Source organism: Bubalus kerabau, chromosome 12 (assembly GCF_029407905.1).
Source record: "Bubalus kerabau isolate K-KA32 ecotype Philippines breed swamp buffalo chromosome 12, PCC_UOA_SB_1v2, whole genome shotgun sequence".
NCBI classification, from domain to species: domain Eukaryota; kingdom Metazoa; phylum Chordata; class Mammalia; order Artiodactyla; family Bovidae; genus Bubalus; species Bubalus kerabau.
In genome coordinates this window covers 80,034,477-80,056,798 of record NC_073635.1, presented here as the reverse complement: position 1 = coordinate 80,056,798, position 22,322 = coordinate 80,034,477, and the positions used below count along the sequence as shown (strand labels likewise).

General features: G+C 44.9%; 1 long non-coding RNA gene across 1 annotated transcript; it reads right to left on the bottom strand.

The window, feature by feature from the left end:
• Window positions 1–11,908: 11,908 nt before the first annotated feature.
• LOC129624183 (uncharacterized) lies at window positions 11,909–13,422 on the bottom strand. The gene is made up of 3 exons (XR_008700802.1): window positions 13,102–13,422; window positions 12,825–12,999; window positions 11,909–12,423 (listed from the first exon to the last, which is right to left on the bottom strand). It is a non-coding gene; the product is annotated as an uncharacterized LOC129624183 (long non-coding RNA).
• Window positions 13,423–22,322: the final 8,900 nt, after the last annotated feature.

Sequence of the window (22,322 nt, the reverse complement as noted above, 5' to 3'; positions counted from 1 at the left end):
AAATTTGCATTTTTCAAAATTACTAATGAGATTGAACACCTGTTCATATGTTTACTGCCCATTCAAGCTCCCTATAATAAGTAATGCCTAGTAGTGGCATCTACACTTTTTTTATTGGCTTATATGTCTTTGTCTTACTAAATTGTAGCAGTTCTTTTTCTAGTCTGAATTATTTAGAAGCTTCTGGTGATTATAGGTGCTGCAAAGATTTCCTCCAAGGTTGTGCTCTTTTTACTTTTTAATACTAGTTTTTTAATGACTAGAAATATAAAATGTCTTCTCTTAGCCCTCTGTGGTATGTGCTATTTATGTCTTTTTAGAGACATTATTCCACTGACTGAGGTCATAAAAATATCTGCCTACATTTCCTTCAGAAAGGTTTTAAGTGTTGCTCTCCACATGTAGGTCAGGCGGAATCTATTTCTGCACGTTAGGGGAGGCCTGGATTACCACTTGCTCAAGACTCCTTCCTAAAGCACTTTCTGCCCTTGACTTGAGGGACATCTCCTGATTTTCCTCCCACCTGACTCGTTGCCGTGTTCACTGCAGCTCTTCCTCTCTGTAGCCACTCCGTGAGTGAGCGGGCGTGCCCTCTCTCCTGTCTGTCTGGATACCCTCACATTCTCACCCAACTCCAGGGCTATAAATACCCTCTGTGTGCCGAACGCTCCATTCTCACACCTTTACCCTTGTCCTTCCTATCCCCACGGGGCTCACTCCTTCCCATCAAATGTCACCTCCTCAGAGAAGCCTTCCCTGAATGCCCTATGTAAAACAGCAGCACCCGCACCTCCCCACTATACTTACCTTGCTTTATTTTATTTATTGGCTGTGCTGGGTCTTTGTTGCTGCACACGGGCTTTCTCTAGTGGTGGCGAGCAGGGGCCACGCACCAGCTGTGGCATGCAGGCTTCTCCCTGAGGCGGCTTCTCGAGTTGTAAAACGTGTGCTCTAGTGCCCGCAGGCCTGCTTCAGTAGTTGGCGGCACTCAGGCTTAGTTTCCCCGAGGTATGTGGAATCTTCCCCAGCCGGGGATTGAACCCATGTCCCCTGCCTTGGCGGGCAGATTCTTAGCCACTGGAGCACCAGGGAAGTCCTGCTTTATTTTATATCAAGTATAATCAGTCGTCTCCTGCTTTTATATTATCGATAGACTGTATTATCGGTCCAGTATTTGAATGTGTATCATGGACTTTGAACTGTTTGCTAATGCATCTAAGTGACTAAGAACAGTGCCCAGCATATTCTAGATACACAATGAACATCTGTAGTAAAAAAAGAAAAAAAAGCAATGATAACCTCTATTTAGTGTTGTCCTTTATAGCTTATGGAGCTCTTTTATGTGCAGTTATGTTCCTCCATTAGGAACATATCCCCAGACACATGGCTTTGCCTATGTTTGTGAATATCAGAGCAATAACTTCTCTTCCTTCAGAGGTCTCTTAACATGTTTTTTCACTCAGGATGCTTAATTTTATTCCCAGCTGTGTGCATTATTAGGTGTGTGACTGTCACTTGAGGAGACTGAAATATAACTTGTCTCAGATGACCATACCAACTATTATTTGATGTCTCACATAAAAGGAATGTGGTTCTGAAAAAGGGACAAGTGATTCAAATTAATGCACGTACAAATGTACGAATGCCGAGTCTCAAGCTATCCAGGGCTATTTAGACGAAGGGTTCTCAGTCGTTTCTTTTCAGCCAAAATACATGCCCACAGGCTACTCTTACATTTATACCACCATAAACATTTTTGTTGGAAGCGAAATACTGTGAAACGTTTTTATTCACCACAGCTGTCAGCCGCTAACTCGCAGAATCCCAGCCGGCACTTACACGTGGGGTTTATCTAGCGGACCCCATCCTTGCTGCAGAGCCCCTGCAGGAGATGTGCCGATGACAGTGTCCAGGCCTCTTCCCACCTGATGTTATTCCTAAGCCCATAAATCTATGTAGCTAAGTCCATAAAAATACACATTTGGCGAGTTTGAGCGGCCGGAGAAATCCATCCATTTACTATGTCTACTGAGTGTTTTTGAACTTCATGCATGAAAATTTGGTCACTTGTGTCCAATTACTGTTTTGCACCCTGACTCATTCCACAACCCCAAATTTGAGCATATCTCTCCCTGTGGACACAAAAGGCAAACTTGAGGCTGATATGCAAAGCGATTTCTCACTTCTTGGAACTCAGTGGGCTGGTTTTATGTTATCAAAAGTTCTGGCACTATGGGGCAGGCTTTACCCGGTGCTGACAGTTCCCAATCTCAAAGCACACATCCAAGAAAACGTGGGAAAGATTCTGGGGCTTTGCAGGAGGCGGTAAAGCTCTAAGGCCTGTTGACAGAGCTGTTGAAGACCAACTGTACATCAGGGAACCCTGGACAGTCGAAGCTTCTCATCAGCAACACAGCTAACTGTCCTCAAGAAATCTCCTGCAAAAGTGGTCGGACCAAGTGACACCGACTGAATAAATCAGACACTAAACTAAGAGGAGTGAGTTACCTGAGGCCCCAGAAAGCACAAAACTCATGTTAAATCAATCCAATAGCTGGACTTCTCCCTGCTGGCTCAGTGGTAAAACATCTGCCTGCCAATGCAGGAGACACGGGTTTGATCCCTGGTCCGAGAAGATCCCACCTGCTATGGAACAACTAAACCCATGCTTACTTAGTTCAAAGAAAGGAGAAGTATCAAAGAAAGGAGAATACAAGCTTCCTATTTAGGTAGATTTATGTTTAGGAATTACATAATTCTTTAATTTAAAAAGGCTCTAATTTAAAGTACACAGGTAATTGAATTAGTCTAAAAACACATAGGGAGGGGTGACAATGAATAAAATCAAAGAATATATTTCTCATAGATTGTGCCCACAACAACAACAATAAAACCCAGTATTTTTTCTACTGGACTATAATTATCCACCATTTTTTTTTTTAAGTGGTAAAGGAGAAATTGCAGAGAATTCCTGCTCTGTGAGAAGAATTCTTTTCCCGCCCTACATCTTTCCATCACTAATACAGAGCCCAGGCCACATTTTTGGCCTTTCTCCTTAAGAACATTCTTAATCACATTCTTAGTTGTTCTATCTCCAAGTTAGAAAGTGAATGTGTATTTTATAATGAAAAGCACAGCAATACTTCTGGAAGCTGTAGCTTTTTGTGCTCAGTCTGGCCTAATCATCAGGGACATGGTCTGCTCACTGTCCAGGAGGTGCTGTAACCCCCTGAATTACTCATTACAGCTAAGTTTCTGCAGTAAAATTTTTTGTGGTTAAATGTATGTAACATGGAACTTACCATTTTAACCAATTTCAAGTATGCAGTTCAGCGCCATTACGTTCATATTGTGCAGCCATCACCGCCATCCATCTGCAAGGACGCTCCCTCCTTCCCAAACCCTACCCGTTAAACAATAATCCCCACATCTCTCTCTCCTCAGCCCCTGTGGATCCTTTGATGCACCTTGCAACTTTCTGTCTCTATGAGTTTGACTATTTTAGGTATCTCATATAAGTAGAATTAAGTACTAGCTGTTTTAAAATCATCTCTTTTCTTAAAAAAATAAATCTCATGTTATGCGTTAGAAATCTTAAGCACCTTGGATTAAGTGAACTGGTGGAGTTTATTCAAAAGCCTGGGCTTCCCTGGTGGCTCAGCTGGTAAAGAATCCACCTGCAATGCGGGAGACCTGGGTTCAATGCTTGGGCTGGGAAGATCCCTAGGAGAAGGGAAAGGCTACCCACTCCAGTACTCTGGCCTGGAGAAGTCCATGGACTGTATAGTCCATGGGGTCGCAAAGAGTCAGATAAACTGAGTGACTTTCACACATTCAAAAGCCAAAATAAATCTTTTTTCTTAATTTTCCCCTCTATTTCAGATAAAGAGTTATTCAAATTGTATTGGGTTGGCCAAAAAGTTCGTTTGGGTTTCCTACACAGGGAACTCTACTCAATGTTCTTTAATGACTATATGGGGAAAGAATCGAAAAAAGAGTGGATATATGTGTACATGTTGCTGATTCATTTTGCTGTACAGCAGAAACTAACACAACACTGTGAATCAACTATACTCCAATAAAACTTAATTAAAAAAAAAAAAACATGGGCTTGTGCTATTTAGAGTCTCTGAAGATGTTTCGCTCCTCGGTCATAGGAAAATATCCCCAAAATTCTGGAATTTCTCCAATCTCCAGGAAAGAAGAAGTTCATGCTTCTTAATTGTTAAAGTGAAAGGCTTTGGTTTTGCCTTCTCCCATTATATATCAATTTGGGAGAATGTTTGTTGAGGGGAATACACACTTTGATATCAAATCAAGTGACTGAACTTAACTGATTAAAAATTTCAGTATTCTTTTAGAGGTCTTCTGAAAAGAAAGTGAAAGTGTTAGTCTCTCAGTCATGCCCGACTCATTGTGACTCCATGGACTGCAGCCCACCAGGCCCTTCTTGTCCATGGGATTTTCCAGGCAAGGATACTGGAGTGGGTAGTCATTTCCTTCTCCAGGGGACCTTCCCAACCCAGGGGTCGAACCTGGGTCTCCTGCACTGCAGGCTGATTAAGCTACCAGGAAGCCCAGAGGTCTTCTAGTTTTATTAAAATAAATAAAATTAATACATAATAATACGTTAAAAAATTAAATAAACTAATTCTTTAGAAAATTCATGGAGCATCCTTTGGTCCATCGGGAACCTGGTGCCTTAGGTCAATTTTGCCCCCTTCTGCACTGTTCCAGGGTGCTCAGTATGGCTTCTTGGAGGGCTCAGTGGGATCCAGAGTCAGCAGGTCACAGCAGTGCGCAACTGAATAAAACACCTCCCGACTGTTTTTGCCTTCTCTCGTATTTCACTCTTCCCAGTCGTTCATTTTTTGGGGGGATTGCTTCCCAAGACAGAATACCCTCACACAAGTCCTTCCAGAGATAATGTCATCCATATCTCTCTGTGCCTCCCTGTCTCCCTCTGTCATTGTCTATCTGTCTGTCTCTCTTTCACGCGCACACACACACACACACACACACACGTACACCCATATCCACTCACTCCTCCAGTCCGCTTTCCTCCCTGTTGGTTTCACTCTTTGGTAGGTTGGAGTCAAGACACCACCACTTTTTGCACCTTGAGGCATGTGGGATCTTAGTTCAGCAACCATGTATTGGAAGGCGAAGTCTTAACCACCGGACCAGCTGGTAAGTCCCCCATCCACATTTCTAGGCTTACATCTCCTCACTTGTGAACCCAGAGGAGAGAAAAGCATATTTCCCCCCCCAGTAGTGCTAGCAAAATTCCTGGCATGATGCTTCCTGTCTCTGATTGGCCTGGCCTAGGTAGTGGGCCCCCTCTGAACCAATTACTGATTTGGGTCAGGAGCCAGGTGGTGGGGTCAACTCCCACCCACCCCATGTACACTGAGAATAGGAAAGGTATGCTTATCCAAAGGTGAATCAGGACGGCCCTACATGTCGCCAGATCCATGCGCTGGGGAGATTTAATTCTTCTTCAACCTTGCTACTGCTGCTGCTGCTAAGTCACTTCAGTCGAGTCCGACTCTGTGTGACCCCATAGACAGCAGCCCACCAGGCTCCCCCGTCCCTGGGATTCTCCAGGCAGGAACACTGGAGTGGGTTGCCATTTCCTTCTACAATGCATGAAAGTGAAAAGTAAAAGTGAAGTCGCTCAGTCGTGTCCGACCCTCAGCGACCCCATGGACTGCAGCCTTCCAGGCTCCTCCATCCATGGGATTTTCCAGGCAAGAGTACTGGAGTGGGGTGCCATTGCCTTCTCCGTCTTCAACCTTATCTCTGCCTAAATTCCTTCCTTCTTGCTCTCAAGACATCCAGGAAGCAGTTCTTGCCCCTTTCTTGATTACCTCGTAACTTAGGCCAAGTGCCAGACCGCACTGGATGTGTGGGCGGCTCTCTTACCAATGTGGTAAAGTGCAAGAGACAGAGGTTCTGACCTCATCAACATGACTCCTTCCCCTTTATTACACAAGGGAAGGGCCTTTTAAAAAAAACTTTTATTTTGTATTAGGGTCTAGCTGATGAACAACGTTGTAATACTCTCAGGGACTCAGCCATTCATATACATGGAACCATTCTCCCCCAAACGCCCTTCCCATCCAGGCTGCCATGTAACATTGAGCAGAGCTCCCTGTGCTCTACAGTAGGTCCTTGTTGGTGACCCATTTAAAATACAGCAGAGTATGCATGTCCATCCCAAACTCCCTCACCATAGGGAAGGGCCTTATACACATAGGGATTTTTAATGACGATGCACAGCTGGGTTACCCTCCTTCATGCTTCCCATCACCGAGTGTCCTCCAATTGAATTCATTCTGACACTAACTACCTAGAGTTAATGCAGACCCCCACAGACTAGGGCTCAGTTCTACAAGACGGCTTCCACTTCAGGTGACAGCCACAGGTCCTAGGGCCACCCGCTCCTCTGTCCAGCTTGGCTGAAAATTCAGGAGTCCTCACAATGCCCCTCTCACGTTTGATAACTCACTGGAAGAACTCACAGACCTCAGGAAAGCTTAGGGTCGGGATGAATTGAAAGATTGACATATATACACTGCTATGTATAAAATACACACACTACTATGTATAAAATGGGCTTGGCTGTTAGCTCAGCTGGTAAAGAATCTGCCTGAAATGCAGGAGATGCAGGTTCAATCCCTGGGTCAGGAAGATCCCCTGGAGAAGGAAACAGCAACCCACTCCAGTATTCTTCCCTGGAGAATCCCAGGGACAGAGGCGCCTGGCAGGCTACAGTCCACAGGGTTGCACAAAGTCGGACACGACTTAGCGAGAAGCACAGCACAGCACATAAAACAGATAACTAATAAGAACCTACTGTACGGCACAGGGAACTCTACTCAGTGCTCTGTGGTGACCTATATGGGAAGGAAATCCATGAAAGAGGGGATACATGTATACATGTGACTGATTCACTTTACAGCAGAAACTAGCACAACATTGTAAAGCAACGATACTCCAATAAAAAGTAATTAAAATTTAAAAAAAATAACCACATGTGCAAAAAAAGAGAGAGAACTCAGGAAAAGTGCTGTACTTAAAATTATGATTTTATTATAAAAGATACAGTTAAAGAGCCAGATGAAGAAGTACATAGGACAAGGCTTGGAAGGGTCTGGGGCACAGGCGTTTCTGTCCCTGTAGGGTCAGGGTATGCCATCCAACTACATCAACTGTTCACCATCCATGAAGCTGTTGTTTAGAGTTTGCTAAATCGAGGTGTCACTACATAGGCAGATTGGTTAAATCATTGGTCACTGGGGATTGATCTCAATCTCCTGCTCCGCTTCCCTCCCAGGAGGCTGGGATTGGGCTGAGGAGGAATCTGGCTGCTTCCTGAAACCAGCCTCAAGAGTAACTGAAACAGCTAGAACGGCCCTGTTCTCAGCAGCTGGGATGGTGGTCTCAGCACCAGTTAGATTACTGGTGATTCCTGAACTTCTCCTTAGTTAGGCTGGAACCATTCCAGATTATCGTTGTTCTCCTCAAAATGATCATCTGAAGTGCTTCTCCTTCCCTGAATGGTTCTTTTTCCTTCCCCTTAATCAACTTGAAGTTGCTTTTGAAAAAATCAGGGTTTTTTCCCCCAAAATAAATGACCAGTTTAAAAGAGTCTATACTCCTACCAAGTTATTTTGAGGCTTTTTTCATTGGAGACTTTCACTTCCATGGTCTCACCTCTCACCTAAGCATAGATGGCTCTTCAAAACTCTTGCCTTAACCTTTCTCCTGATAACCAGTTTAACTTGTTTTTCCGGGTCTGTCTCTGACTTTATCAGCTGTTACATAAGTATATAAATTCTGTGTTCCGGCCAAGTTGATCTATTCAATCTTGAAGCATTAGGCATATTTCTAAAACCACACTTCTATCCATGCTGTCCCCAGGCCTTCTTCTTCTCTGCTTGCTGCACTCCCCTATCTGTTCATTTTCACTCAAAGTCCCTCTTCCTCAGGAAGACGTCCAGCCTCCACTGATCCTTTTGTTCCCTCAGTTCAGTTCAGTTCAGTCACTCAGTCGTGTCCGACTCTTTGCAACCCCATGAATTGCAGCACGCTGGGCCTCCCTGTCTATCACCAACTCCCTGAGTTCACTCAGACTCACATCCATCAAGTCAGTGATGCCATCCATCCATCTCATCCTCTGTCATCCCCTTCTCCTCCTGCCCACAATCCCTCCCAGCATCAGAGTCTTTTCCAATGAGTCAGCTCTTTGCATGAGGTGGCCAAAGTACTGGAGTTTCAGCTTTAGCATCATTCCTTCCAAAGAAATCCCAGGGCTGATCTCCTTAAGAATGGACTGGTTGGATCTCCTTGCAGTCCAAGGGACTCTCAAGAGTCTTCTCCAACACCACAGTTCAAAAGCATCAATTCTTCAGTGCTCAGCTTTCTTCACAGTCCAACTCTCACATCCATACATGACCACTGGAAAAACCATAGCCTTGACTAGACGGATCCCTATGCACCTATATTTAGGAGTCACATGCTACCCTGAACCATTTCTTACTCTTTTATGTTAAGTGTTCCTTCTCCACATCTCAACTGCACACAGATTCTTATATCTTCTGTAGAGTCTAGTGCTCTAGAATACTCAGTGTGTATTCATTGATTTTACTTTCCCTGACCCCTATTTCTCCTAGAATGGCAAACGTTTCAGTGACTATTCCTCAATAACAAGCCGTTCACATTTCTGAGGGTTGACTGAGCTCAAATGGGGAGTTCTCACTAGAGGTCTCTCGTGAAGTGGCAAACAGATGTCAGCTGGCATCTCAGCGAGCTGGAGACTACTCTGGACTGAACATCCAAAGTGGCTCACTCTCATGACCTGTGGGTGAAGTTGGCTATTGGTTGAGAGCTCTGTTGGGACAGTCAACCAGAGCACCCAAGCCTGGCCTCCCCATGTGCTTTTCACAGTCTGACAGCTGGTTCAAAGAGGGAGTAGCCCAAAGCAAGAACTCCACATTCCCAGGCAGAAGCTGCAAGGCTTATTATGATTTGTCCACTGAAGCCCAGAACATCCCTTCTACAACATTCTCTAGGAAAAGTAAGTCACTGAGACTGGTCCAGATTCAAGGTGCGGGGAATGAGACCCTCAGTTGTATGTGAGAGTGACAAGATCACGTTGCAGAGGCACACAGGGCTCTAGTGTTGCCACCATCTCAGTTCAGTTCAGTCCAGTTCAGCTGCTCAGTCGTGTCCTATTCTGTGACCCCATGGACTGCAGGACGCCAGGCTTCCCTGTCCATCACCAACTCCCGGAGTTTACTCAAACTCACATCCATCAAGTCAGTGATACCATCCAAGCATCTCACCCTCTGTTGTCCCCTTCTCCTCCCGCCTTCAATCTTTCCCAGCATCAGGGTCTTTTCCAGTGAGTCGGTTTTTCGCATGAGGTGGCCAGAGTATTGGAGTTTCAGCTTCAGCATGGACTGGTTGGATCTCCTTGCAGTCCAAGGTCACCATCTCAGGAAAATACAATTGGCCAAGGCTGGTAACCTGAGCCTTTCCCTTCTAGAGTTATTCTAGTTTGTAATCCCCCTGCCGAGGTATTGAAGCTCCCTTGTAGTGCGTGTTTGTGTTCTATTATCCTAGCCTCTGGATAAACCTCTAAGACAATATTAGGAAAGTCAGCTGGGTGACCAGAACTGAAAACATTCAGTGGCTCAGAACCAACAAAATAGCAAAGGAAGCATCATAACTAAACAGTCTACTCTCTGTACAATGAGCTTATTCTTTTCCCCAATTTACAGAACACCACAGAGGGGCTGGGAATGTTTGATATCTTGTGGTGGTGAGGCACAGTTTTACTCATGAAGCTGCGGAAAGAAGATAGACAGATTTGAAAGAGGTTGAGGAAGATATTTAGGGCTTGTGATTGGAAGAAGTCAGGGTGTTCCTTGGCAGCTGCTCTTCATTGCATCCTGTAATGCTTGGCATTAATTTTACTGTCAAAGGGATACACGGAAAGACAAATTAAGAGACTCTGGGAGATTTCCTTGAGATTGGCTTAAATTCCCCTTGGAATCATCCCACAACACTGATTTCTACTTTCAGTAAGATTTTCTCCCCACTGTGTGCCAACACCCATTATATTGTACAGAAGTATTAATCATCCATGTGGAATTTTATGTTTATAAAGTCTCTGAAAATATCAACCCTTTCCCCTGCCCCCACCAACTGAGCTCACAGACCATGGCCCTCTCTCTGGACATGTACAAACCAGTCTCATTTTTTTTGTTGTTCTTGTGTTACCAGGGCCAAGGTGTTAAACTGACTCAACCTGCCAGTTAAATACCTGTGAATTCAGGGAAAACTAGTCAACTCATTTAAATCAATCCCAGACACAGAGCCAGGTCAGGGGAAACTAGTCAAACTCATTTAAATCAACCCAGGACACAGCTCCCAGTGACTGCATAGCTGAAGTCCCCAGAAGAGACCACGTTGCAGGTATGACGTTAGCTCTCTGGGCCTCGAAGTCACCACGTCTGAGGACATGCAACTTAGTCATGACTGTTTTAGACATGCTGAGTAAGTAGTTTGACTCAGCACTTCACTTTGATGGGAAGAACCTCAGTAGACAATGAAGGAACAGGATCGAATGTATCACCTTGTGTGTGTATCACATTATGAAACCAGGCTTGTAGAAGCATGTTTTCAAAATAACTTGTAGTTCAATCGTTAAGTCATATCTGACTCTGGGCAACCTCATGGACTGAGGCCCACCAGGCTCCCCTGTCCCTGGGATTCTCCAGGCAAGAATACTGGAGTGGGTTACCATTTCCTCCTCCAGGGATCTGTCCGACCCAGAGATAGAACCCACGTCTCCTGCATTGGTGGATGGGTTCTTTACCTGTGAACTTTCAGGGAAGTCCAGTTATAGACTTTCTCCACCTAAAATCTTGTCCGTCTTAGTCAGTGACATCATCGTCCACCTGGTTACTCAGGCCAAAATCTTCAGAGTGAACATCTCCTTCTCCCACCTTGTCCGTTCCACCTCCTGCCACTGCTTTTAATGTATCAGCAAGCTCTCGCTTCACAAGACCTGTATCCTGCTGCTGCTGCTGCTAAGTCGCTTCAGTCGTGTCCAACTCTGTGCGACTCCATAGACGGCAGCCCACCAGGCTCCTCTGTCCCTGGGATTCTTTAGGCAAGAGTACTGGAGTCGGGTGCCATCGCCTTCTCCGAGACCCGTATCCTTACCTATCATTTATTACCACATCCACTAGCATCGCTCCATCCCAAGCCACCTGACCCTACTAACTGCACAGTCGCAAGTCTCCGACCTTATTGATAGATTTAACCAAAGAAAAACTATTATATTTGGGGGGTATATATCCAACAGTGGTTGCCCTGGAAAGGTCATGTGCCAATTTGGGAAAAGGGGGAGGAGACTTACTTTTTACTATATTTCTTTTAGTGATGTAGACAATTAAAATTTTTTTTCTCATGAAAGGAGTTAGAACAATAACTTTATCTTGGTAATAAATAGTTTAATTCAGAAAGACAAAGAGAAAAGACTAATTATAGTCTCTCATTTTAAAGGAAAATATTAGTAATGCTTTCCTGGATAAGTGTGAGGTTTTACCTAAAAAGATAATAAAAAATTTCACTTCTATTATGTCTTTACATTTTCGGACTTATTATGTATAAATGAATACCTCAGACAAAATAATAGCTAATATTTCAGAGTGTTAACTATGAGCAAATGCCAAGCAGAGTGCTTTAAAATAACAGTACTGTTCTCATCTCCAGTTACAACTGAGGGGATGAAAGTTCAGAGAAATTAATTAACTTGCCTAAGGTCACACAGCTAATAAGTTACAGAGCTGATGAGAACCTAAGCTGTCAGACAGGAGAGTCCACATCCTTAACCACGGCACAGTTTATTTATTATATTGTTAATGACTCATTTGTTTCATGCAAGTAACACTTAAGGGTACATAATTTCCAATTTAAAACTAGGACTTACCAGAAAATGGATCTAGCTTTAACTATAGGAAGTAAAAAACACAAATGTAAATATTGGGTTGGCTGAAAAGGTCAGGTTTTCTGAATGAACTTCTTGGCCAACCCAATACTTAAGTCTCATAGATAAAGTGATACAAGACCTTTACAGATATAATCAAGTTAAAATGAGGGTTATGGCCCCTCATCCAGTATGACTGGTGTCCTTAGAAGCAGGAGAGAAGACACATGGACACGGGAAGAACCCCCTGTGAGGACAGAGGTGGAGACTGGAGTGATGTGTTTATGAACCAGAAGATGCCCGGGATGGTGAGCAACACCAGAAGCCGAGAGAAAGGCCTGGGCCAGATCCTCCTCTAGAACCTTCAGACGGAGCAAACCCTGGCTGGCACCTTGATTTCGGACGTGCGGCCTCCAGAACTGTGACAGAGGGCATTGAAAAGTGAAAGTGTTAAAGGCTCAGTCATGCCTTGACCACTGGGCCACCTGGGAAGCCCCATGTCTCCAACGGGAGCTTAGAAGGCATGGTCTCCTCCCGGTGTTGAGGAATCCTGCAGGGAACCATCCCGTGTCTTAGCCAGGGGGAGGGGCTCTGCGTTCAGCCTTGTTGTGGGGCCTGTGTCCCATTGGCTGGCCCCTTAAAAAAAAAATTGTATACAATTAAACATTTTTGGACTGGTGCTCTACTCTTAGATGCTCCTGAGTGACTTTATACTTCCATGACCCCCAGTGAACCAGGCCCCACCCTGGGTTCTACCTGCACACAAACTCTCTACTTATACACACACACACACACACACCATTTTGCACACATTCCCTACCCTCAGCACATCATCTGATTTCTGTTGATTTCCTCCGAAGGGTTCTGGTTGAACTGACCTGGGAACGCCTCCGACTCCCTGGGTTGGTTCAGGTGCTGCCTCTTTCTGGTCCTTCTGCAGCAGCGACGGGACCCTTCGTGCTCCCAGCTCAGGAGCCCCCAGCGCCCAGCGCACTCTGAAATTATGAAATAACAAATTCCGCGCTGGCCCTGAATCCTTGGCGAGAATTAGAGTTGACAGTTTTCTGGAAAAACACACAAAATTTGTCACTTCTCACCTGGCCCCTTATGTCTTCTCCCCATAGAACCTTGCCAGTGACTTCCTAAGTTGGTTAAAATCTACTGGACTAAATTCCATATCCTTCAGTGCTCAGTTTTTTCTTTCTTCACTCCTTTCCTGCTGTGGCTGTGAAACCAAAATGTCAAAGAGCAATTAAAAAAAAAATAAATATGTTTAATAGCTCTTCCCTCTTATTAAACTCTACATAGAAAAAAATTTAAAAAAAGAAAACAAAAAAGAAGCAAAACAATAAAAAAGAAAAGAAAAACAAGAAAAAAAAAATAAACTCCACAGCATTTCTGCATGTCCTCCTTCCCCCACCCAGCCTTTCTTCCACTCTCTGGCTCGAAGGACTCCCCTGCATTCTGGCTGCCAAAGTTTGACTTGTCTTGGGCTTTCATTCAGATCCTTTCCTTCCAAGTTTTCCAGCAGTAAACTTGTCTTCTGAGAGGGCATTAGAGGAAGTAAGGGGCTGATGGCAGAGGATCGGTCCTCCTCCAGCCAATGCATGTACATGTATGTAGACTATGAGTTTCTCCTTGGGCCCAAGAGCCAGGAGAGCCTGGTTATTATTGAATGTTATCTAATCCAACACAACACTGCCAGAAAGTCCCGGTAGAGTTTCTCGGGGATTTTTTTTATGTGACAATTTAATTGAATTTATTTCTCTTTCTTTGATTATGGTCTAGAAAATAAAACAGCAATAAAAACGAATTTTTCCACGCTGTTATCTGATACGTTAATCTGTTACTTTCAAGCTCCCTTCCTACTCCTCTTATCCATATTTTGATGAGTTTATGTTAATCAAAGCAGTAACGAGTTAATTTTTAATGATGGATATTTTAATCACTGGTCTCCTAGTGGTCAGCCTCAATGTTTGATGTAGCGGCTTATTTATGAAGACATTGGTTCTTTTGACTATTTGGGTATTTTGTTTGTGACTCATTTCTCTAAGATGCCATTCTTTTAAAATGCTGCAGCACAAGGAAGGACAGTTATATAATCAAATGATGGCTTGACAGCAGGCACCCTGGGCATCAGCCATGAAATATACATTCAAGATCAAATAGCAAGAAAGGAAGAAAGGAGACTGAGGGGAAAAAAGAAATCAGAGCCTCAGGGACCTGTGAGACAGTAACTAAGTATCTAACATCTGTGTCATTAGAGTCCCTGACCTTTGCCCAGCAGGAGACAGAACCCCAGTAGAGGCTGGAGAGTCAATTCTACCCTTTCTGAAAATCTTTCTGGGATGCAGCGGTTTATACCACCTGTCTGAATACATCACACAGGGCCAAGCTTACAGCTGAGCTTCTTATGAAGCTGTAGGCAGCTCAGTACATATCCCTTTATAACCAGCCTCCCTCCTTCCCTGCCTCATTCCCATCTCCCTCTCCACTGCTTCCGGGAGCTTGCACTCCCCATGAACATGTTAGCACAGAAGATTTGATTCTATTTTCTAGCAAACCTATTTCTCTTTATCTTTCTGGAGTCCTCTTATTTCTGTTTTTCGTCTTGTTATATCTTTGGAGTTTTTTTTCCCCCTCTTGTAGTTTCAATTTCTTTGTATATTCATTCTGTCTTTTAAGCTTCTATTATATTTGTCTTCCGTAAGATTATCAGTCACTATTTTCTCTTTTAATATATTAGTTAGAAGTGTTTTTAGTTCTGGAAAGGTTGTGGGTGATTGAATCTCGTCATGTGCTCTTTTTTATATTTTAATTCAACTTTTTTGTCTGTCTCCTCCAACAATTTTATTTCTCTAAAACCTAACTATTGTGACTATCCTGATTGTTTCTCTGTGGCTACTCTGTCTTCGTAAGGCATTCATATTAGTGTCCTATTACTGCTCTAACAAATCACTGCACTCAGTGGCCTACAGTGACTTAATGTATTACTGTTCTGGATGTCAGAAGTACTAAAATTAAGATGTCAGCATAACTTTGTTCCTCTTAGAGACTTTGGGGAAGAATTCGTTTCCATGTTTTATCGAGTTTGTAGAGGCTGCCTGCATTCCTCGAGTGAGTCCTGATAAGTCTGGCTGGATTTTTCTGAAAACTTGTTTCTCATTCTAATGGCTGAACACCCTGTCCCCACTTAGCACTTGGTTCTAGTGTCTCTTGACTTCTAAGCTTACCTTCGTGGCCTGACAAGCGACTGTTCCTTTAACCAGTCCTCTGGCTGTCAGACGTTATTGCTTGTCCTTTTGAATCGTCACATATCACCCACCACTTGCTGCCCTGCCTCAGTGTCTGCACAGCAGCCATATACTGTGTTTGTCCCTCAGTAGGGCTGCATTGGAGAAGGAAACGGCAACACACTCCAGTGTTCTTGCCTGGAGAATCCCAGGGATGGGGGAGCCTGGTGGGCTGCCGTCTATGGGGTCGCACAGAGTCAGACACGACTGAAGCGACTTAGCAGCAGTAGTAGGGCTGCAAGATTGGTTCCAGGGAGATATACTCAAGTCCTTTATATAAAATGGCATGGTAGATGCAAATACATCTACACCATCTTCTCTATGTTTGAAATCGTCTTTAGATTACTTCTAATACACAATACACGTGCTATGTAAATATTTGTAATTACAATGTAAACACTATATAAGTTTTTTGTCCTTTCTTTGTGCTTAGTCACATTCTGTCCTGTTGACTCTTTGCAACTCATGGACTATAGCCCGCCAGGCCCCTCTGTCCATGTGATTCTCCCTACACAAATACGGGAGTGGGTTGCCATTCCCTTCTCCAGGGGATCTTCCTGACCCAGGGATCAAACCTGGGTCTCCTGCATTGCAGGCAGCTTCTTTATTATCTGAGCCACCAAACAGTTGGCACCAAGTGGCAAGTTCAAGTTTTGCTTTTTGGAGCTTTCTGGGGTCCTCCCCCACCCCAACTCAAGGTTGGCTGAATCTTATGTTGGTTGAATCTGCAGGTGTGGAACCTGGAAATTCAGGGGGCCAGCTGTGCTTTTTTGGATTTCCCAAGTGCTAAGCACTGCCTGACTCACTCTCAGTCATAGTCCTCTCAGCAGGTGAAGTGCTACCTGCAAGCGGGTCCCCTCCCTCCACACATCTTTCTTAGCTCTAGGAGCTGTGTAGCCTCCAGGTGCAGACCCCTCCTGGGCTCTCCTGTTCTGTCTACTCCATCCCCAAGCTCCTGTTCTGAAAGAAAGGGTGTGCAATTCAGGAATTTCCCAGCAGGGTGACTCCTTAGAGGTGGGGACCTCATTTTGCATATGCTCAACTCCAATACTTTGGCCACCTGTTGCAAAGAGCTGACTCATTGGAAAAGACCCTGATGCTGGGAAAGATTGAAGGCAAGAGGAGAAGGGGACAACAGAGGCTGAGATGGTTGGATGGCATCACTGACTCAATGAACATGAGTTGGAGCCAACTCCAGGAGATGGTGAAGGACAGGGAAACCTGGTGTGCTGCAGTCCATGGTGTTGCCAAAAGTTGGACATGACTTAGCAACTGAATAACAACTGCATTATAACTCCTGTGTGTGTGTGTGTGTGTGCGCGCTTAGTCACTCAGTCATATCCAACTCTTTGTGACGCCATGGACTGTGGTCTACCAGGCTTCTCTGTCCTTGGGGACTCTCCAGCAAGAATAGTGGAGTGGGTTGCCATGTCCTCCTCCAGGGAATCTTCCCAATCCAGGGATCAAACCCAGGTCTCCCGCACTGCAGGTGAATTCTTTACTGACTGAGCACCAGGGAAGCCCAAGAATACTGGAGTGAGTAGCCTATCCCTCCTCCAGGGGATCTTCCCAACCCTGGAATCGAACTGGGATCTCCTGCATTGCAGGCACATTGTTTACCAGCTGAACTGCCAGGGAACCCATTAAACGCCTAGCTGTTCTGAAAAAACACCTGATTTTGTTCAACCATGTTAAACTCATCATTGTTATGGGGGAAAAAAAATCTGATTTTCACATTCTCATTTTACCTCCTAAATGTATAATTTCATCAAACTCCCTTTCACAAATGGCTCTTCTATAGCTCATTAACCACAAGATTTTGTTCTCTTATAAAAATATATCAGGAGGATTTGAGAGTCTGAAAGTGTGATGAAAACCCCGTGTTGGCTCGAGCATACGAGGAGAATCATCGGGAACATTCTCTTCCAGCTGTCCTCAGACGGCGGTTCAGAGTCTTCGGCACGTTCTTTTGACAGATTTTGTGCCTCATTTCCTCACTTGTAACGCAGAAATACGAATGCAGCGCCAATCAGCCTTAAAGGGGTGTTCTGAGAATCCTAGCCACATGGTAACTAAAATTGTATTTCGTGTATGATTTCGACCTTCTGTATTTATAGTACTCTAGGGTCCGAATATCTTATATTACTTTTGGCTCCTCTTGTTGTGACTAGAAGCTGTGAATTATATAGACTGTGATGGAAAAATAGCTCCCTGCACAGAACCCTGGACTGCAGTGTCCATAAAAGGCAGCGTGCTGGCTCCAGGAATTGCATGATTTCATAGCTAACCTGTGGTTCTACTTCCCTCCCCTTCACATCTGAAAGCGCATTGGTGCAGAAGGGAGAAGAGCGTCTCTCTCTCTCTCTTTTTTTTTTTCTATTTTCATCTCACAGCTCTGTTTCCAAGTCTCCTAGCTGGAAAGCTATTTCTATATGGGAAAGTTATTGCTCCTGGAAGGGTCCTATGGTCTAGCCTCTCTCCCAGGGCAGAAATCCTCTCTGCCAAACTAAGAGATGACCTGCCCAGTATTACTTAATGTAGGCATGCATTTATTGAGCACCTACTGTGTGCCTGACATTGTGTCAGGCCTCGCACAATGGCAATGTTTGTCGCTCAGTCGTATCCAACTCTTTGTGACCCCATGGACTGTAGCCTACCAGGCTCCTCTGTCCATGGAATTCTCCAGGCAGGAACATTGGAGGAGGTAGCCATTCTCTTCTCCAGGGGATCTTTCTAACCCAGGGATTGAACCTGGGTCTCCTACATTGCAGGCCAGATTCTTTACGACTGAGCCACCAGGGAAGCAACACATGAGACCTGGGGCTGCAAAGAGTCAGGCACATTGGCAGACCCTGAGATAAACATATAAGTCAAGTAGTTTGGGTGAGAGAGGGTCCCAGGAAACATTGGACATGGAGGATGCGAGACAGGGAAGGTCTCATGTGAAGGAAGACATGAAGGTCATTATCAAGCAAGTTGCTACTGAGGGCAAAGAGAGTTCAGTCCCACTGGTGATCTCAGAAAACCATGAACTGAAACCCAGGATTAACCCAATCAAGGAACAAGGGGATGGGAATTCATCCACAAATTCTCCACTGGTTCAGGGTGCTTTCAGGGGAATTCACGGTCAGCATTTCTGACTTTCTTGTGCTTGGACACTGTGTGTTCCCCAAGGCAAGAAAAGACCTTCAGGTGGAGATTTTCGAGGTCAGTCTTTGATTCTGGAAGCGAATGCCAGAGGATCTGGGGCTAGGGGCATCTGTAACATCTGCTCCATGCGGGGAAGACAGAAAGAACCAAGATCCCCTTTCCTACTCCTACTGTGACCCGAGGGAGGGATGGGACACTCACTCCTTGAACCCAGTGGTGTCCAAGCGGGTGGGGTAAGGGTGGACGGGGGAAAACCCTGGAGTAATGGAGGTGGCAAGTCTGAGCGAACGTTGTGCCAAACCTGAGTCACACCGGGTGAAGGTGAGCAGCGAGAACCGTGGCTCCAGATGACCTCAGGAGTCTGGAACCCAAATGATGAATGAGGTGGAAACACCATCTTCCAGCAGCTGATGGAGATGCAGCTCCCCGGGGAGCAGGGGGGGTGGGGGGGGAAGAACCCCGACACAGGGCAAACCTTAGGCAAAGAGGTTAGAAGGAAGCGGGTAAGCTTCTCTCTTCCTTTCCTTCCTTTCTCTCTTCTCTCTCCTTTCTGCGAGAGCTAGTAGAAAACGCGAGAGTCGGGGAGCCAGGCAGAAGGGCCAGCAGGGCGGCCACCCAGGGGTGGGGAGGGTGCTTTCCCTAGGCCTGGCTTCTGCTAAACAGTACTTAGCAAAGCCAGTGCACAGGATGCCAAGACAGGCCTAAGCTCACTGGCTTGTGGGAAGGAGCAACAAATACCAGCCGGGCTGCAGGTCGTGTGGGGCATGGGATGAGACAGGACTGAGCCTGTGTGAGTCAGAAAGCACTCAGGGGCAGGACTTCCCTGGGGGTCCAATGGTTAAGGCTTGGCCTTCCAATGTAGGGGGTGCAGGTTTGATTCCTGGCTGGGGAACCTAAGGTCCCATGTGCCTTGGGGGCCAAAAAACCAAAATATAAAAAATATTGTGACAAATTCAATAAAGAATTTATTGAATGGTCCACCTCAAAAAAAAAAAAAAAAAGGCTACCATGGTGGCTTAAAAGAATCTGCCTGCCAATGCAGGATCCCTGCTCCAGGAAGATCCCACATGCTACAGAGCAACTAAACCTGTGTGCCTCTGCTATTGAGCCTGTTGCTCCGGAGCCCAACACACAACTCTGAGCCCACACCCTAGAGCCGTGCTCCACAAGGGACGCCACACAGTGAGAAGCCTGAACACTGTAGCTAGACAGTATGCTACCCTCCCCCCTCCACCGCCAACAGAACGCACTGGTCATAGCAAACACCCTCTTCCAACAACACAAGAGAAGACTCTACACATGGACATCATCAGATGGTCAACACCGAAATCAGATTGATTATATTCTTTGCAGCCAAAGATGGAGAAGCTCTATACAGTCAGCAAAAACAAGACCAGGAGCTGACTGTGGCTCAGACCATGAACTCCTTATTGCCAAATTCAGACTTAAATTGAAGAAAGTAGGGAAAACCACTAGACCATTCAGGTATGACCTAAATCAAATCCCTTATGATTATACAGTGGAAGTGAGAAATAGATTTAAGGGCCTAGATCTGATAGATAGAGTGCCTGATGAACTATGGACTGAGGTTCATGACATTGTACAGGAGACAGGGATCAAGACCATCCCCATGGAAAAGAAATGCAAAAAAGCAAAATGGCTGTCTGGGGAGGCCTTACAAATAGCTGTGAAAAGAAGAGAAGTGAAAAGCAAAGGAGAAAAGGAAAGATATAAGCATCTGAATGCAGAGTTCCAAAGAATAGCAAGAAGAGATAAGAAAGCCTTCCTCAGTGATCAGTGCAAAGAAATAGAGGAAAACAACAGAATGGGAAAGACTAGAGATCTCTTCAAGAAAATCAGAGATACCAAGGGAACATTTCATGCAAAGATGGGCTTGATAAAGGACAGAAATGGTATGGACCTAACAGAAGTAAAAGATATTAAGAAGAGGTGGCAAGAATACACAGAAGAACTGTACAAAAAAGATCTTCACCACCCAGATAATCATGATTGTGTGATCACTCACCTAGAGCAAGACATCCTGGAATGTAAAGTCAAGTGGGCCTTAGAAAGCATCACTATGAACAAAGCTAGTGGAGGTGATGGAATTCCAGTTGAGCTATTTCAAGTCCTGAAAGATGATGCTGTGAAAGTGCTGCACTCAATATGCCAGCAAGTCTGGAAAACTCAGCAGTGGCCACAGGACTGGAAAAGGTCAGTTTTCATTCCAATCCCAAAGAAAGGCAATGCCAAAGAATGCTCAAACTACTGCACAATTGCACTCATCTCACACACTAGTAAAGTAATGCTCAAAATTCTCCAAGCCAGGCTTCAGCAATATGTGAACCGTGAACTTCCTGATGTTCAAGCTGGTTTTAGAAAAGGCAGAGGAACCAGAGATCAAATTGCCAACATCCACTGGATCATCAAAAAAGCAAGAGAGTTCCAGAAAAACATCTATTTCTACTTTATTGACTATGCCAAAGCCTTTGACAGTGTGGATCACAATAAACTGTGGAAAATTCTTCAAGAGATGGGAATACCAGACCACCTGACCTGCCTCTTGAGAAATTTGTATGCAGGTCAGGAAGCAACAGTTAGAACTGGACATGGAACAACAGCCTGGTTCCAAATAGGAAAAGGAGTACGTCAAGGCTGTATATTATTACCCTGCTTATTTAACTTCTATGCAGAGTACATCACGAGAAACACTGGACTGCAAGAAACACAAGCTGGAATCAAGATTTCCAGGAGAAATATCGATAACCTCAGATATGCAAATGACATCACCCTTTTAGCGGAAAGTGAAGAGGAACTCGAAAGCCTCTTGATGAAAGTCAAAGTGGAGAGTGAAAAAGTTGGCTTAAAGCTCAACATTCAGAAAACAAAGATCATGGCATCTGGTCCCATCACTTCATAGGAAATAGATGGGGAAACAGTGGAAACAGTGTCAGACTTTATTTTTCTGGGCTCCAAAATCACTGCAGATGGTGACTGCAGCCATGAAATTAAAAGACGCTTACTCCTTGGAAGGAAAGTTATGACCAACCTACATAGCATACTGAAAAGCAGAGACATTACTTTGCCAACAAGGTTCCGTCTAGTCAAGGCTATGGTTTTTCCTGTGGTCATGTATGGATGTGAGAGCTGGACCGTGAAGAAGGCTGAGTGCCGAAGAATTGATGCTTTTGAACTGTGGTGTTGGAGAAGACTCTTGAGAGTCCCTTGGACTGCAAGGAGATCCAACCAGTCCATTCTGAAGGAGATCAGCCCTGGGATTTCTTTGGAAGGAATGATGCTAAAGCTGAAACTCCAGTACTTTGGCCACCTCATGCGAAGAGTTGACTCATTGAAAAAGACTCTGATGCTGGGAGGCATTGGGGACAGGAGGAGAAGGGGAGGAGAGAGGATGAGATGGCTGGATGGCATCACTGACTCGATGGATGTGAGTCTGAGTGAACTCCGGGTGTTGGTGATGGACAGGGAAGCCTGGCGTGCTGTGATTCATGGGGTCGCAAAGAGTCGGACACGACTGAGTGACTGAACTGAACTGAACTGAGAGCCACAAATATCCAGCACAATCAAAAATAATTTTTTTTAATTAAAAAAAAGAACTCATTCAGGGGTACTAGGGCTGGTGGGGGGGGCGGTGACTCTCCAAGGCAAAGCAGCTTGAAGAGAAGCACTCCACTTGTTAGGATGGTTTTCTCTGGGTTGGACTATAATCTACCTCCCTTGTACTTTTCCTGGGACCCTCGTGGATTCCTTGATCAGTCCCAATAAAGCCTTTGTCGACATAGTGCCTGGTCCCTGGCAACCAATAAAAGCTCCCCTTTGGGTATGTGTTATGCTTTGTGAGATTCTGGGAAGGTTAT